This window comes from Odontesthes bonariensis, chromosome 19 (genome assembly GCF_027942865.1).
Source record: "Odontesthes bonariensis isolate fOdoBon6 chromosome 19, fOdoBon6.hap1, whole genome shotgun sequence".
Lineage (NCBI taxonomy): Eukaryota > Metazoa > Chordata > Actinopteri > Atheriniformes > Atherinopsidae > Odontesthes > Odontesthes bonariensis.
The window spans coordinates 6,489,003-6,503,633 of record NC_134524.1 but is presented as its reverse complement, the minus strand read 5'-3'; the positions used below and the strand labels follow the sequence as shown (position 1 = coordinate 6,503,633).

Sequence of the window (14,631 nt, the reverse complement as noted above, 5' to 3'; positions counted from 1 at the left end):
CTGCCCTGGTTTTCCCTGGTTTTCCCTTTTTTCTGCCCTGGTTTTCCTTGTTTTCTGCCATGGTTTTCCCTTTTTTCTGCCCTGTTTTCCCTGTTTTCTGCCATGGTTTTCCATGGTTTTCCCTGGTTTTCCCGGTTTTCTGCCATGGTTTTCCCTGGTTTCTGCCCTGGTTTTCACTGGTTTTCCCTTTTTTCTGCCCTGGTTTTCCCCGTTTTCTGCCATGGTTTTCCCTGTTTTCTGCTCTGGTTTTCCCTGTTTTCCCCTGTTTTCTGTCATGGCTTTCCCTGTTTTCCCTGGTGTTCCCTGTTTTCTGCCATGGTTTTCCCTGTTTTTCTGTCATCTCTTTTCCCTGTTTTCCCTTTTTTTCTGCCCTGTTTTCCTTGTTTTCTACCCTGGTTTTCCCTGTTTTCTGCCCTGGTTTTCCCTGTTTTCTGCCCTGGTTTTCGCTTATTTCCCTGTTTTCTGCCCTTGTTTTCCCTGTTTTCTGCCATGGTTTTCCCTGTTTTCTGCCCTTGATTTCCCAGTTTTCTGTCCTGTTTTTCCTTGATTTCTGCCCTGGTTTTCCCTGTTTTCTGCCCTGGTTTTCCCTGTTTTCTGGCCTGATTTTCCCTGTTTACTGCCCTGTTTTCCCTTTTTTCTGCCCTGGTTTTCCCTGTTTTCTTCCCTGGTTTTCCCTGTTTTCTGCCCTGTTTTCTGCTCTGGTTTCTGCCCTGTTTTCCTTGTTTTCGGCCCTGGTTTTCCCTGTTTTCTGCCGTGGTTTTCCCTGTTTTCTGCCCTTGATTTCCCAGTAGTCTGTCCTGTTTTTCCTTGATTTCTGCCCTGGTTTTCCCTGTTTTCTGCCATGGTTTTCTGCCCTGGTTTCTGCCCTGGTTTTCCCTGGTTTTCCCTTTTTTCTGCCCTGGTTTTCCTTGTTTTCTGCCATGGTTTTCCCTTTTTTCTGCCCTGTTTTCCCTGTTTTCTGCCATGGTTTTCCATGGTTTTCCCTGGTTTTCCCGGTTTTCTGCCATGGTTTTCCCTGGTTTCTGCCCTGGTTTTCACTGGTTTTCCCTTTTTTCTGCCCTGGTTTTCCCCGTTTTCTGCCATGGTTTTCCCTGTTTTCTGCTCTGGTTTTCCCTGTTTTCCCCTGTTTTCTGTCATGGTTTTCCCTGTTTTCCCTGGTGTTCCCTGTTTTCTGCCATGGTTTTCCCTGTTTTTCTGTCATCTCTTTTCCCTGTTTTCCCTTTTTTTCTGCCCTGTTTTCCTTGTTTTCTACCCTGGTTTTCCCTGTTTTCTGCCCTGGTTTTCCCTGTTTTCTACCCTGGTTTTCCCTGTTTTCTACCCTGGTTTTCCCTGTTTTCTGCCCTGGTTTTCCCTGTTTACTGCCCTGTTTTCCTTGTTTTCTTCCCTGGTTTTCCCTGGTTTTCCCTGTTTTCTGCCCTGTTTTTCCCAGTTTTCTACTCTGGTTTTCCCTGTTATCCCCTGTTTTCTGCCATGGTTTTCCCTGTTTTCCCTGGTGTTCCCTGTTTTCTGCCATGGTTTTCCCTTTTTTTCTGCCATGTGTTTTCCCTTTTTTCCCTGTTTTCTGCCCTGTTTTCCTTGTTTTCTGCCCTGGTTTTCCCTGTTTTCTGCCCTGTTTTCCTTGTTTTCTGCCCTGGTTTTCCCAGTTTTCTTTCCTGGTATTCCCTGTTTTCTGCCCTGGTTTTCCCTGTTTTCTGGCCTGATTTTCCCTGTTTACTGCCCTGTTTTCCTTGTTTTCTTCCCTGGTTTTCCCTGTTTTCTGCCCTGGTTTTCCCAGTTTTCTTTCCTGGTATTCCCTGTTTTCTGCCCTGGTTTTCCCTGTTTTCTGCCCTGGTTTTCCCAGTTTTCTTTCCTGGTATTCCCTGTTTTCTGTCCTGTTTTCCTTGTTTTCTGCCCTGGTTTTCCCAGTTTTCTTTCCTGGTATTCCCTGTTTTCTGCCCTGGTTTTCCCTGTTTTCTGGCCTGATTTTCCCTGTTTACTGCCCTGTTTTCCTTGTTTTCTTCCCTGGTTTTCCCTGTTTTCTGCCCTGGTTTTCCCAGTTTTCTTTCCTGGTATTCCCTGTTTTCTGCCCTGGTTTTCCCTGTTTTCTGCCCTGGTTTTCCCAGTTTTCTTTCCTGGTATTCCCTGTTTTCTGTCCTGGTTTAAACTGTTTACTGCCCTGTTTTCTGCCCTGGTTTTCGCTTTTTCCCCTGTTTTCTGCCCTGGTTTTCCCTGTTTACTGCCTTTTTTTCCTTGTTTTCTTCCCTGGTTTTCCCTGTTTTCTGCCCTGGTTTTCCCAGTTTTCTTTCCTGGTATTTCCTTTTTTCTGCCCTGTTTTCTGCCCTGGTTTTTGCTTTTTTCCCTGTTTTTTGCCCTGGTTTTCCCTGTTTACTGCCCTGTTTTCCTTGTTTTCTTCCCTGGTTTTCCCTGTTTTCTGCCCTGGTTTTCCCAGTTTTCTTTCCTGGGTTTCCCTGTTTTCTGGCCTGATTTTCCCTGTTTTCTGTCCTGGTTTAAACTGTTTTCTGCCCTGTTTTCCCTTTCTTCTGGCCTGGTTTTCCCTGGTTTTCCATTTTTTCTGGCCTGGTTTTCCCTGTTTTCTGGCCCGGTTTTCCCTTTTTTCTTGCTTGGTTTTCCCTGTTTTCTTCCCTGGTTTTCCCTTTTTTCTGGCCTGGTTTTCCCTGTTTTCTGCCCTGGTTTTCCCTTTTTTCTGGCCTGGTTTTCCCTGTTTTCTGCCCTGGTTTTCCCTTTTTTCTGCCCTGGTTTTCCCTGTTTTCTTCCCTGGTTTTCCCTTTTTTCTGCCCTGGTTTTCCCTTTTTTCTGGCCTGGTTTTCCCTGTTTTCTGCCCCGGTTTTCCCTTTTTTCTGGCCTGGTTTTCCTTGTTTTCTGCCCTTGTTTTCCCTTTTTTCTGGCCTGGTTTTCCCTGTTTTCTGCCCCGGTTTTCCCTTTTTTCTGGCCTGGTTTTCCCTGTTTTCTGCCCTGGTTTTCCCTTTTTTCTGGCCTGGTTTTCCCTGTTTTCTGCCCTGGTTTTCCCTTTCTTCTGTTCTGGTTTTCCCTGGTTTTCTCTTTTTTCTGGCCTGGCTTTCCCTTTTTTCTGGCCTGGTTTTCCTTTTTTCTGGCCTGGTTTTCCCAGTTTTCTGCCCTGGTTTTCCTGTTTTTCTGGCCTGGTTTTCCCTTTTTTCTGGCCTGGTTTTCCCAGTTTTCTGCCCTGGTTTTCCCTGTTTTCTGCCCTGGTTTTCCCTTTCTTCTGGCCTGGTTTTCCCTGGTTTTCCCTGTTTTCTGCCCTGGTTTTCTGGCCTGGTTTTCCCTGTTTTCTGCCCTGGTTTTCCCTGGTTATCCCTGTTTTCTGCCCTGTTTTCTGCACTGGTTTTCCATGTTTTCTGCCCTCGTTTTTCCTGTTTTCTGCCCTGTTTTTCCTTTTTTTCTGCCCTGGTTTTCCTGTTTTCTGCCCTGGTTTTCCCTGTAATCTGCCCTGGTTTTCCCTGGTTTTCCTGTTTTCTGCCTGGTTTTCCCTGGTTATCCTGTTTTCTGCCCTGTTTTCTGCCCTGGTTTTCCATGTTTTCTGCCCTCGTTTTTCCTGTTTTCTGCCCTGTTTTTCCTTTTTTCTGCCCTGTTTTTCCTTTTTTCTGCCCTGGTTTTCCTGTTTCTGCCCTGTTTTCCCTGGTTTTCCCTGTTTTCTGCCCTGGTTTTCCCTGGTTATCCTGTTTTCTGCCCTGGTTTTCCATGTTTTCTGCCCTCGTTTTTCCTGTTTTCTGCCCTGGTTTCCTGTTTTCTGCTCTGGTTTTCCCTGGTTTTCCCTGTTTTCTGCCCTGGTTTCCCTGGTTATCCCTGTTTTCTGCCCAGTTTTCTGCCCTGGTTTTCCATGTTTTCTGCCCTGTTTTTCCTTTTTCTGCCTGGTTTTCCTGTTTTCTGCCCTTTTTTTCTGCCCTGGTTTTCCTGTTTTCTGCCCTGGTTTTCCCTGTTTTCTGCCCTGGTTTTCCCTGTTTTCTGCCCTGTTATTTGCACTGGTTTTCCCTTTTTTCTGCCCTGGTTTTCTTGTTTTCTGCCCTGTTTTTCCTGTTTTCTGCCCTGGTTTTCCTGTTTTCTGTCTGGTTTTCCTGTTTTCTGCCCTGTTTTTCCTGTTTTCTGCCCTGGTTTTCCTGTTTTCTGCCCTGGTTTTCCATGTTTTCTGCCCTCGTTTTTCCTGTTTTCTGCCCTGGTTTTCCTGTTTTCTGCTCTGGTTTTCCCTGGTTTTCCCTGTTTTCTGCCCTGGTTTTCCCTGGTTATCCCTGTTTTCTGCCCAGTTTTCTGCCCTGGTTTTCCATGTTTCTGCCCCTGTTTTTTCCTGTTTCCTGCCCTGTTTTTCCTTTTTTCTGCCCTGGTTTTCCCTGCTTTTCCTGTTTTCTGCCCTGTTTTCTGCCCTGGTTTTCTGTTTTCTTCCCTGGTTTTCCTGTTTTCTGCCCTGGTTTTCCTGTTTTCTTCCCTGGTTTTCCCTTTTTTCTGCCCTGTTCTCTGCACTGGTTTTCCCTGGTTTTCTCTTTTTTCTGGCCTGGCTTTCCCTTTTTTCTGGCCTGGTTTTCCTTTTTTCTGGCCTGGTTTTCCCAGTTTTCTGCCCTGGTTTTCCTGTTTTTCTGGCCTGGTTTTCCCTTTTTTCTGGCCTGGTTTTCCCAGTTTTCTGCCCTGGTTTTCCCTGTTTTCTGGCCTGGTTTTCCCTGTTTTCTGCCCTGGTTTTCCCTTTCTTCTGGCCTGGTTTTCCCTGGTTATCCCTGTTTTCTGCCCTGTTTTCTGCACTGGTTTTTCCTGTTTTCTGCCCTGTTTTTCCTTTTTTCCTGCCCTGGTTTTCCTGTTTTCTGCCCTGGTTTTCCCTGTAATCTGCCCCTGGTTTTCCCTGGTTATCCCTGTTTTCTGCCCTGGTTTTCCTGTTTTCTGCCCTCGTTTTTCCTTTTTTCTGCCCTGGTTTTCCTGTTTTCTGCCCTGGTTTTCCCTGGTTATCCTGTTTTCTGCCCTGTTTCTGCCCTGTTTTCCATGTTTTCTGCCCTCGTTTTTCCTGTTTTCTGCCCTGTTTTTCCTTTTTTCTGCCCTGGTTTTCCTGTTTTCTGCCCTGGTTTTCCCTGGTTTTCCCTGTTTTCTGCCCTGGTTTTCCCTGGTTATCCTGTTTTCTGCCCTGGTTTTCCATGTTTCTGCCCTCGTTTTTCCTGTTTTCTGCCCTGGTTTTCCTGTTTTCTGCTCTGGTTTTCCCTGGTTATCCCTGTTTTCTGCCCAGTTTTTCTGCCCTGGTTTTCCATGTTTTCTGCCCTGTTTTTCCTTTTTTCTGCCCTGGTTTTCCCTGGTTTTCCTGTTTTCTGCCCTTTTTTTCTGCCCTGGTTTTCCTGTTTTCTGCCTGGTTTTCCCTGTTTTCTGCCCTGGTTTCCCCTGTTTTCTGCCCTGTTATTTGCACTGGTTTTCCCTTTTTTCTGCCCTGGTTTTCCTGTTTTATGCCCTGTTTTTTCCTGTTTTCTGCCCTGGTTTTCCTGTTTTCTGCCTGGTTTTCCATGTTTTCTGCCCTCGTTTTTCCTGTTTTCTGCCCTGGTTTTCCTGTTTTCTGCTCTGGTTAACCCTGGTTTTCCCTGTTTTCTGCCCTGGTTTTCCCTGGTTATCCCTGTTTTCTGCCCAGTTTTCTGCCCTGGTTTTCCATGTTTTCTGCCCTGTTTTTCCTGTTTTCTGCCCTGGTTTTCCCTGCTTTTCCTGTTTTCTGCCCTGTTTTCTGCCCTGGTTTTCCTGTTTTCCTGCCCTGTTTTTCCTTTTTTCTGCCTGGTTTTCCCTGCTTTTCCTGTTTTCTGCCCTGTTTTCTGCCCTGGTTTTCCTGTTTTCTTCCCTGGTTTCCTGTTTTCTGCCCTGGTTTTTCCTGTTCTCTGCACTGGTTTTCCCTGTTTTCCTGCCCTGTTTTCTGCACTGGTTTTCCATGTTTTCTGCCCTGGTTTTCCTGTTTTCTGCCCTGTTCTCTGCACTGGTTTTCCCTGTTTTCTGCCCTGTTTTCTGCACTGGTTTTCCCTGTTTTCTGCCCTGTTTTCTGCACTGGTTTTCATGTTTTCTGCCCTGGTTTTCCCTGTTTTCTGCCCTGGTTTTCCCTGGTTTTCCCTGCCTCCCGCCCAGTGCTTCCAGGTTCCAGGCCGCCTGCAACTGAACAGGATTAAGATGTGGAAAATAAATGAATGAAACCATTCTGGAGGTCCAGAGTAAATGCAGTAGTAATTACCTTGACTCCTTTTGTACGTGTTGGGAACAGATCCCAAATATCAGATTTATTAAAAGCCTCTTTTCCCTTTCCTGGCTGGGTTGATCACAGCTGCCAGGATTACTCACTGGATGGGGTTTAAATCTTATTTATCTGTGACTGGCTTTTGTTTGTCTGTTCGTGTTGCATGTAAATTCATGAGTGATGTTCACGATTTGCTTTTCTTTGTGTTCTTTGTGTTTAGTTTCAAAAAGATCTTAAAAATCTAAATAACAAGCCGAGGAAAAAGCTCAATTGTCTTCGGTGAGTGGTGCCAACGTCGTCTTTAGCTGACGCTAAATTCTGATTGTGTGTGTGTGTTAATATCAGAAACCAGAGAGCTTCCAGAACCAAAACCTTTTCCTTTCCCTGCAGATTCAACATGGTCAAATGTGCAAAAGCCTCTTAAAGCACGGACCAAATGCAAATGTAGGTCAGAGTTGTGTTTTCACTGCTCTTAAATGGCCAACATTCAGATAATGATGCCAATACGCTGAAGGAAATGCACTCAGCTGCCAGTTTATTAGCTCCAGATAAAGCTGAAAAAATGGCAACAAAGGGAAAGCTTTGCTGACTTCTTTTCAGAGGTGTTCATTCAATTTTATGCTTATTTTGGAGATGTGAGCTTAATAAATACTCAGAATATTCTACAGACACCCACGCAGGTGTTGTTAATGAGGCGTCTTCTCAGATATTTGCAATAACTGTTCGATGGTGTTGAAATTTGCTTTTTCGGTTTGGTTTGTGGAACTTTTGGATTTCAGATCTTCTCTCAGGTTGTCATGTCTGTTTCTCACGAAGTCACCTGCGTCCTCCCACATTATCACCCCAGTACACTCTGTTTATGTTCAGCCATGACTTTCAGCTATTTGCCATCTCTGTTTAAGCTGGATTTTAGTGTGACTGCATCCAGTGTACCTCCAAACACTCACATTAGCAACATCAACCTTTATTAACTGCAAAAAATGACGATGTACCGCACTAACAGAGGCAACTAAACTAAATTGAGAGTAAAGTAAAGTCTCAGTCATATTCTTTAAAAAAAAAAGACCTTTTATCGAGGGATGGCAATTGTTGAGAATTTAGCGATTCTGGTTCCATTATCGGTTCTTTAATCGATTCTCCTCCAGTTATATATAGTACAAATGGCTTTGGTTGCAGTAACACTTTAATCTAAAGTATTAATCTCTGAGTCTGCCTCTGAGTCTGCCTCACTCTTGCAGTCCTCGTCAACTAAATGTTAATATCGGATGGAAATTATTCGTACCGTATGTCGCTAACATCATTAAAATCAACAGCACCTGGAAGTTTTACGTTACCTGGGACTTTTGAGACATTAGACGCTGTGCCACAAGCTCCGCCGAGAGAGTGTCAAAGACTGCATGCTCTGTGGTCAAATGTTTCAGCATGTTGGAGGTATTTTCCCCCTCTGAATGGTCCATGATTGTGATGTTCCCAGGCTGTTTGGGTGTTAAACATGAGAAACACTGCGGTTCCTGCGTATTATTCATCCACTTCTAATCTGTGGATGTGAAGCTCTTTACACCGGCTGCCTGTCCATCAGAGGATAGACTTTAAAGTTCTGATGCTGCTCTATAAAGCTCTGAATGGTCCAGGACCAGAATGCATCAGTGACCTCCTGACCCAGGATGAACCTTCCAGACCCCTCAGGTCATCTGGATCCGGTCTTCCATCAGTTCCCAGAGTCAGAACCAGACATGGAGGAGCTGCGTTCAGCTTCTATGCTCCACATGTCTGGAACAAACTCCCAGAAAGCCTCAGATCAGCTGAAACACTCAGTGTGTTTAAGACACACCTATTTTCAGCTGAATAAAGCTTCAAATCTGAAGCTTGTTTCAAAACTTAATCACATTTTAACTCCTGATTTTATCTATTGTTCTTATTTCTTTCCTTTTTGTTTAAAATTTAAATCGTGCTTTTTATTTCTACTGTTTTAATGTCTCTGTAAAGCACTTTGAATCACCTTGTTGTTGAATTGTGCTGTACAGATAAACTCACCTTGATGTGATCAAAGCTCCGTACGTGTTGCAACTGGCCCTAGTTTTGTCCTTTTTGGTGAAATATAACCAAACTTTGGAGCGCTGTGGCCTCGCCACCTTGTTGGAAACATTCTGAGCCGAAATACAAAGCGCACACATGAGGTGATAGATAGATAGATAGATAGATGGATACTTTATTACTCCCGAGGGAAATTCAAGGTCATCGCGCAAATGCGTCAGACGTTAGCAGAACCTATAAACGGGATCGTTAGGCAGGCGGATTCGAACTACTGGGAGCTGGTTCTCGGTTCCCATCCCTACTTTTTATCTTTTCTAAGTTCTTTTCTTTGAGCTCATAAGAAAAAATGGGTGTTTAAGGAAAAGGAAAGTTGGAAGAGGGAATTTGTAAGTACTCTGACCACACTGACACTTAGCTGTGATGTGGGTCTGCAGGATGGAAACAGATGTTTGAATTTAAGATACTTTCTCTAATGTGTCCCTATCACATTGCATCCTGTCCAGAAATTTGATACACTTTGTAATAAAATACAAGATATTAATTCATTATCAAGGCTGGTTATTAAAAAAGTAGCCACCAAAAGTGAAGGCTGAAACTTTACCTTCTTGTTATCTCTTCCGAAGGCCTTTTCCTTGATTTTCATGGAAAATGTCATGAGGTTAAGGAAAGATGGTGAGAGAAAATCTTAAGGGCTGCAATGAAAATCAGCTGTGACGTGGGTCTGCAGCCCTGATTAATACTAATGTGTTAGATACCCGAGAGATATTAGTTTATTAAGATATTAGATAATCATTACTTTATTATCAAGGTTTGTGGTCTAAAAATAGTCCTTTTATTTCCCCACACTCATCACAGTGTGTGCAACAGGATGGAACAGGATGGCCCAGAGCGTCTTATGCTAAAGGAAATAATAAAGGAAGCACTGGAGCTGCTTTCCTACGTATTTAGAGAATTCAGACAGCTCTTATCATGGCTGCAGCTCAGAAACTTCCAGGTCATTTCACTCAGTTAGGAAGGTTTCTAATCAGGTAGCGTGAATGTAAAACACTTCTGAGGGTGGACTGGAAGTTGCCAATGATGATGTTTTAATTGATGACTGTCTGAAGGGTCTTTGGCAGAAGTTTGTGGGTGATTTGAATTAATCGGCTCCTTTCTTTGAGTCTTTTTCTCACTATTTATCGGAGCATGTTTGGAGCGGCTTTACTGGAGAAACTGAAAAATCTTCACAAAACGTGAAGATTTATTCCAAAAGCTGGACTGAATATAAGTTAAAATCCCAGCATGTGAGACAACAGAAAGACTTAAAAAGTGTTTTTTTAAACATCCCACATCCGGCCTTTTCTGATCAGGCTCGACCTGCCGACGGCTGCCTGATTCACAGTGTGATGACGCACGAGCAGCACTTTGTACAAAATGTTATTTTGGTGAAGGACTCTTAGCGAATGTCAAAGGTCTTTGATAAAAAGAGAACGAGTGATGCACCAAAATTAAGAGTTTTACAGGAATAGTTTAAAGACCGAGTTTGTAAACTTTAATGTCAACGAAATTAAAAGGAAAGGAAAAACAAACAAAAATAGAAATAAATTTGGGCGATAAGTCAAAGCTTTATTGTATATCTCCATTTTTTCCTTTGCCTTTCCAGACTTATTTCATTCCCTCCACTCTCCTTTCCCATTGGCTCCGTCTTTCTGTCCTGACCCGCCCTCATTCTCCCTTTAAAGGGATAATCCGGAGTAAAATGCACTTTAGATCAATTTACGGGATGTTGGGAGTACATACGTTGAGTTGACATCAAAATCATGTCATTCGGATGTGTTTTGAGAATTTCGATTTGACCGTTTTTAGCCAAAAGTCGTTAGCCTGGAAGTGACGGGGGCATATCATGTCACCGCTACAAAACGCTATTTTTACACCTCTTCTACAGCTCCAAACAACATAACACTTACGTGGTAGTGAGTAGAGGGTCCCTAAAGCCAAACCGAAGTGTCCCGAGGTCTTCATGTGGTCGGATAGAGAGTCCAGAATGAATTTAATCAAGCCAGTACCTGCTCTTTTCTGCTGCTGAATCAGAGCCTCTTCCGTCAACAGGATGCTACCTAACGCGAGACATCACGTCACGTGACATTTCAAAATTCCAACCTGTTAGTAAGCTAGGCTTTGCTGTTGCATACAACTTCATTTCACTTTCGAAAGAAATACTGGACTATGTTTGTAAAAAAAACGGCAACAAAATTGTGACTTTCCAGAGCGAGTTACTCCATACTCGGCAATCAACTCACGTGACGTGATGTCTCACGTTAGGTAGCATCCTGTTGACGGAAGAGGCTCTGATTCAGCAGCAGAGAAGAAAGGTACTGGCTTGATTAAATTCATTCTGGACTCTATATCCGACCACATGAAGACCTCGGGACACTTCGGTTTGGCTTTAGGGACCCTCTACTCACTACCACGTAAGTGTTATGTTGTTTGGAGCTGTAGAAGAGGTATAAAGATAGCGTTTTGTAGCGGTGACAGGATATGCCCTCGTCACTTCCAGGCTAACGACTTTTGGCTAAAAACGGTCAAATCGAAATTCTCAAAACACATCCGAATGACATGATTTTGATGTCAACTCAACGTATGTACTCCCAACATCCCGTAAATTGATCTAAAGTGCGTTTTACTCCGGATTATCCCTTTAAGCTCACCTGAAGGCACTATTTATGGTTCATACTCACTGCCCATTATTAAATTTTCTTCACATGAGGCAGCAGTGATGCAACGACGGATCCTAGTTCTTATATTCTTTGTTTCGGAACTACTAAATCCTCTAAGTTAGACATGTGGGCCCGATTTTACTGAACTTCTAATCATTTCTTTGCTCCTGTTTGCAGATTTGCGGCCATTTTGTGTTTGTGATCTTCATTATTCAAGAAGCACTGAACTTTAGACATTAAGGGGTTAAAAATTCCATATTTTTCAGAAGGCTGTTTCCTCAAAGTGAATTATTTTCTAATCCTCTCAACCTGAAATCTCCACTTCAGCTGCAAAAAGGCTTTATGGCCCAAATTCAGCAGTTTTATCACCGTCCACGTTCTAAAGGCTTTTATAGATTCAGAGTTTAGTTAAGATACAGAAAAGTTAAAGGGTTAAAATGACATACATTCTCCTTCTTTAGGTTCAAACATTTGGCACAGCTCAGCCTTTTCTCCCTGTTTCCCTTCCTTAAGAACGGCTTCCTGACAGCCACCCTTCCATGGAGCCCATTTCTGATGAGGCTTGGGCCAACAGCAGATGGATCAGCTGAAGGTCCAGATGCATCTCTCAGCTCCTGTGTCAGGTCTTTGCTGGATGTTTTCCTCTTTCTTAAGGACATCACTTTCAGATCCTGTTCACCTGCTGTAGATAGTTCTTTAGGCCTGACACTTCTTCTTCTGTCCTCCACTTGTCCAGTTTCCTCAAATGTTTTAAGGACACGCTGCACACCATGCTGAGATATGCCAAGTTTTCAGCTAACAGCTCTTTGGGAATCACCTTGTTGCTGCAGAAATCCTGTTTTCTGTCTGTCACACTGTGTTATCTTTGCTGTTTTTCACACATGCAGCTAAAGAAATGGGAACACATGATGTGTCTCTGTGACAGGCTGCTTTTAAAGGGATAGTTCGCCTCTTTTGACATGAAGCTCTATGACATCCCATATTAGCAACATCATTTATGAACATCTTCTTACCCCCCGCTGCGTCCTGTGAGCCGAGTTCCAGCCTCGTTTTGGCGTTGATGAAGGTAGTCCGGCTAGTTGGCTGGGGTTTAAAAAATAAAGCGTTTTGCTTCTCAAAACAATATGCGTTCAAAAGAGTAATACATTTGCATCACAAAATCGTTCTCCAGGAAAAAGTCAGACCTCACAATCGCTTGGTGCTATTTTCTCTCCCTTCGTATCACTGCGCGCTGCTGACAGCCGCGCCTGTTACGCTGTTTACTGCTCGGTCTGCACAGCAGGCAGTGATACGAAGGGAGAGAAAATAGCACCAAGCGATTGTGAGGTCTGACTTTTTCCTGGAGAACGATTTTGTGATGCAAATGTATTACTCTTTTGAACGCATATTGTTTTGAGAAGCAAAACGCTTTATTTTTTAAACCCCAGCCAACTAGCCGGACTACCTTCATCAACGCCAAAACGAGGCTGGAACTCGGCTCACAGGACGCAGCGGGGGGTAAGAAGATGTTCATAAATGATGTTGCTGATATGGGATGTCATACAGCTTCATGTCAAAAGAGGCGAACTATCCCTTTAAAGATCCAATTTAAAATGGCTTTTTTGCCAAGTTGACTGGTTCATCCCTTGAGTTAGGAGCCTTTTTTCTGCTTGAATAGGTCGGTGTAAAGTGGCAGACCAACAAAAAGAAACCCCACATTCCTCTGGAAATGGCAAGAAATGGAAAGAAAGTGAGTAAAAAAAAGCAGAAAATGTCCAAAGAAAACTTTCAGAAAGCCTGAAGAACTACTTTGAAAGAGCACAAGAAAATATGTCTGCTTGGAGGAAGAATATAAAGATATAACTTTAGCACAGTACTGTATGTATAGCCCAAAATTGTCTCTTGTTTTCTTGTATTCTGGCCATCATCGTCTCTGACAGATATTTCACAAGATCGGGCACTTGTTTCAGGACCGAAACGAAACCGCTTGTTAGTTTCTCTCGTGTTGTCTGGTGACACCATTCCTTAGCAGCGATGGGGGAAGCCTGCCACATACATGAGTCAGGCTACTGTAACATGTCTGTCTGCGCACCACTTCCACCGCAGAGGACAGACCGCTCAGCAAAGGACTGAACTGCGTCCAACAGCTAGCGAGCGTCATGCTCGGGCACTCTGTGATCACACTCCTCCCACACAACACGGGGCAGAATGCAGCCCCCCTACACACTCACATAAATACATGCACATTTGCTCATACCACCTTCAAAATGAACACTCCACTCTCAACAGTCACAGACCTCATGCAGATGGGCTATGAAATAAAAAAAGGGAGACTTTGGAAGCGTTAGCTCGTGTGTTCGAGGCCTCATCTGCATTTAGAAATCAACAACAACAAAAAGTGAAAATCAGCAGACATGAAAAGCCACTTACAGTAATGCGCCTGGGAGTTAATGAGCAAAACAACAAACAGCAAGGAAGTGGGAATATCACATCCACTCCTACGCAGGCAGGATGGCACTTCACTTTTTTAGTTATGTAACGATCTACTGGTGTGAGATTACATTCACTCTGCCCTCAGAGGAGGCGACAAGAAGTCAAGATCCTTCAAAGATTGGTGTCTGAGGGGCTCATTCACAGCTGTCCTGGCTCCTAAAGGTGCAGCTGGCCCAGAAAGGAGCGGATAAATGGCCGTTAGTTGTAAAGTTGTGAAGAAGGAGATCTGAATAATGTTTCCTGGGTGTTGGCTGATGAGATGAAGGAAAATCAACCTCATTTTAACACCAGAGGAACCAAAAAAAATCAGCCATCAGGGGACAGAAAACTTCCATGTTAACGAAAATAGATGACTTAAGACTTTTGGACAGTGTGGTGTGCAAAGTATGAGCGTCACAGCCCATTATCACGGATGACTAATTGATTAATTGGCAGAGCTGTTATGTCAGTGTCATTACGCATGAATCACCGAGCTGCATTGTTTACCGAGACGTCCCCTGCTGACCGGAAACTACGTTAAACAACAAACGCCAACGCGCCTTGAACTTGAAAAAGAAAGAGACCCTCATAAGGAGGGGAACATACAAACATACAGCCTGCACCCAGGAGCCATTCTGCAGGTGCCACCTCCCCAAGAACTCCCGCTGCATGTTTCTCCAACTTCACGGAGTCTGTTTTCTGCGCAGCACGAGCAACCCGCCGCGCGCGTCTTTGTTAGGATTGAAACAGAAAATGCAATAAGAAAATCTCACCTTGTTTCTGAAGGTGGGAACAGGTGCTGCCCGTGCTCTGCTGTCTAATTAGGCGTCCGACAGAGTTGATCGGTGATGCTGCTGTGCCTCTGAGCCCGCGCACCATGCTGCGAGGACACGGGCTCGTCAAGAAAATGCGCGCAACACTGAGGCGGAGGAGCGCATTTTTAATTCTAGCAGAGCATCTGAAGCGGAACGCTGTCACAGCAGAGACACTGTGTGTTTGTGCGTGCCCCCCTCCTGCATCCCTGACTCTGCCACACACTTACACACCCATCCCAGTTACACTACGCACGGAAATGTTACTCCGACACAGTTGGAATAGTTTAAAAGGGCGTTTCCTGTTTGATAATCTCACAAAAAATCTGCCGTGCACGGTGTGCAGGTGGCTCAGTCAAACTTTAAGTCCCTTCAGGATGACTGTTTTAAGGTAGGAGGCATTAAATTAAACAAAGACATGCGAGAAAGTAGATTATTTACGCGTGGA

The 14,631-nt window shown here is 44.1% G+C and overlaps 1 protein-coding gene across 2 annotated transcripts in view; it reads right to left on the bottom strand.

The window, feature by feature from the left end:
* Positions 1-14,422, bottom strand: part of rin1b (Ras and Rab interactor 1b) — a 61,884-nt gene extending 47,462 nt beyond the window's left edge. For both annotated transcript variants that reach the window (XM_075451276.1, XM_075451277.1), the window contains exon 1: positions 14,145-14,422. The gene's annotated coding sequence lies outside the window, so the exon portion shown is untranslated. The remainder of the gene's footprint in view (positions 1-14,144) is intronic.
* Between the last annotated feature and the right edge of the window lie 209 nt (positions 14,423-14,631).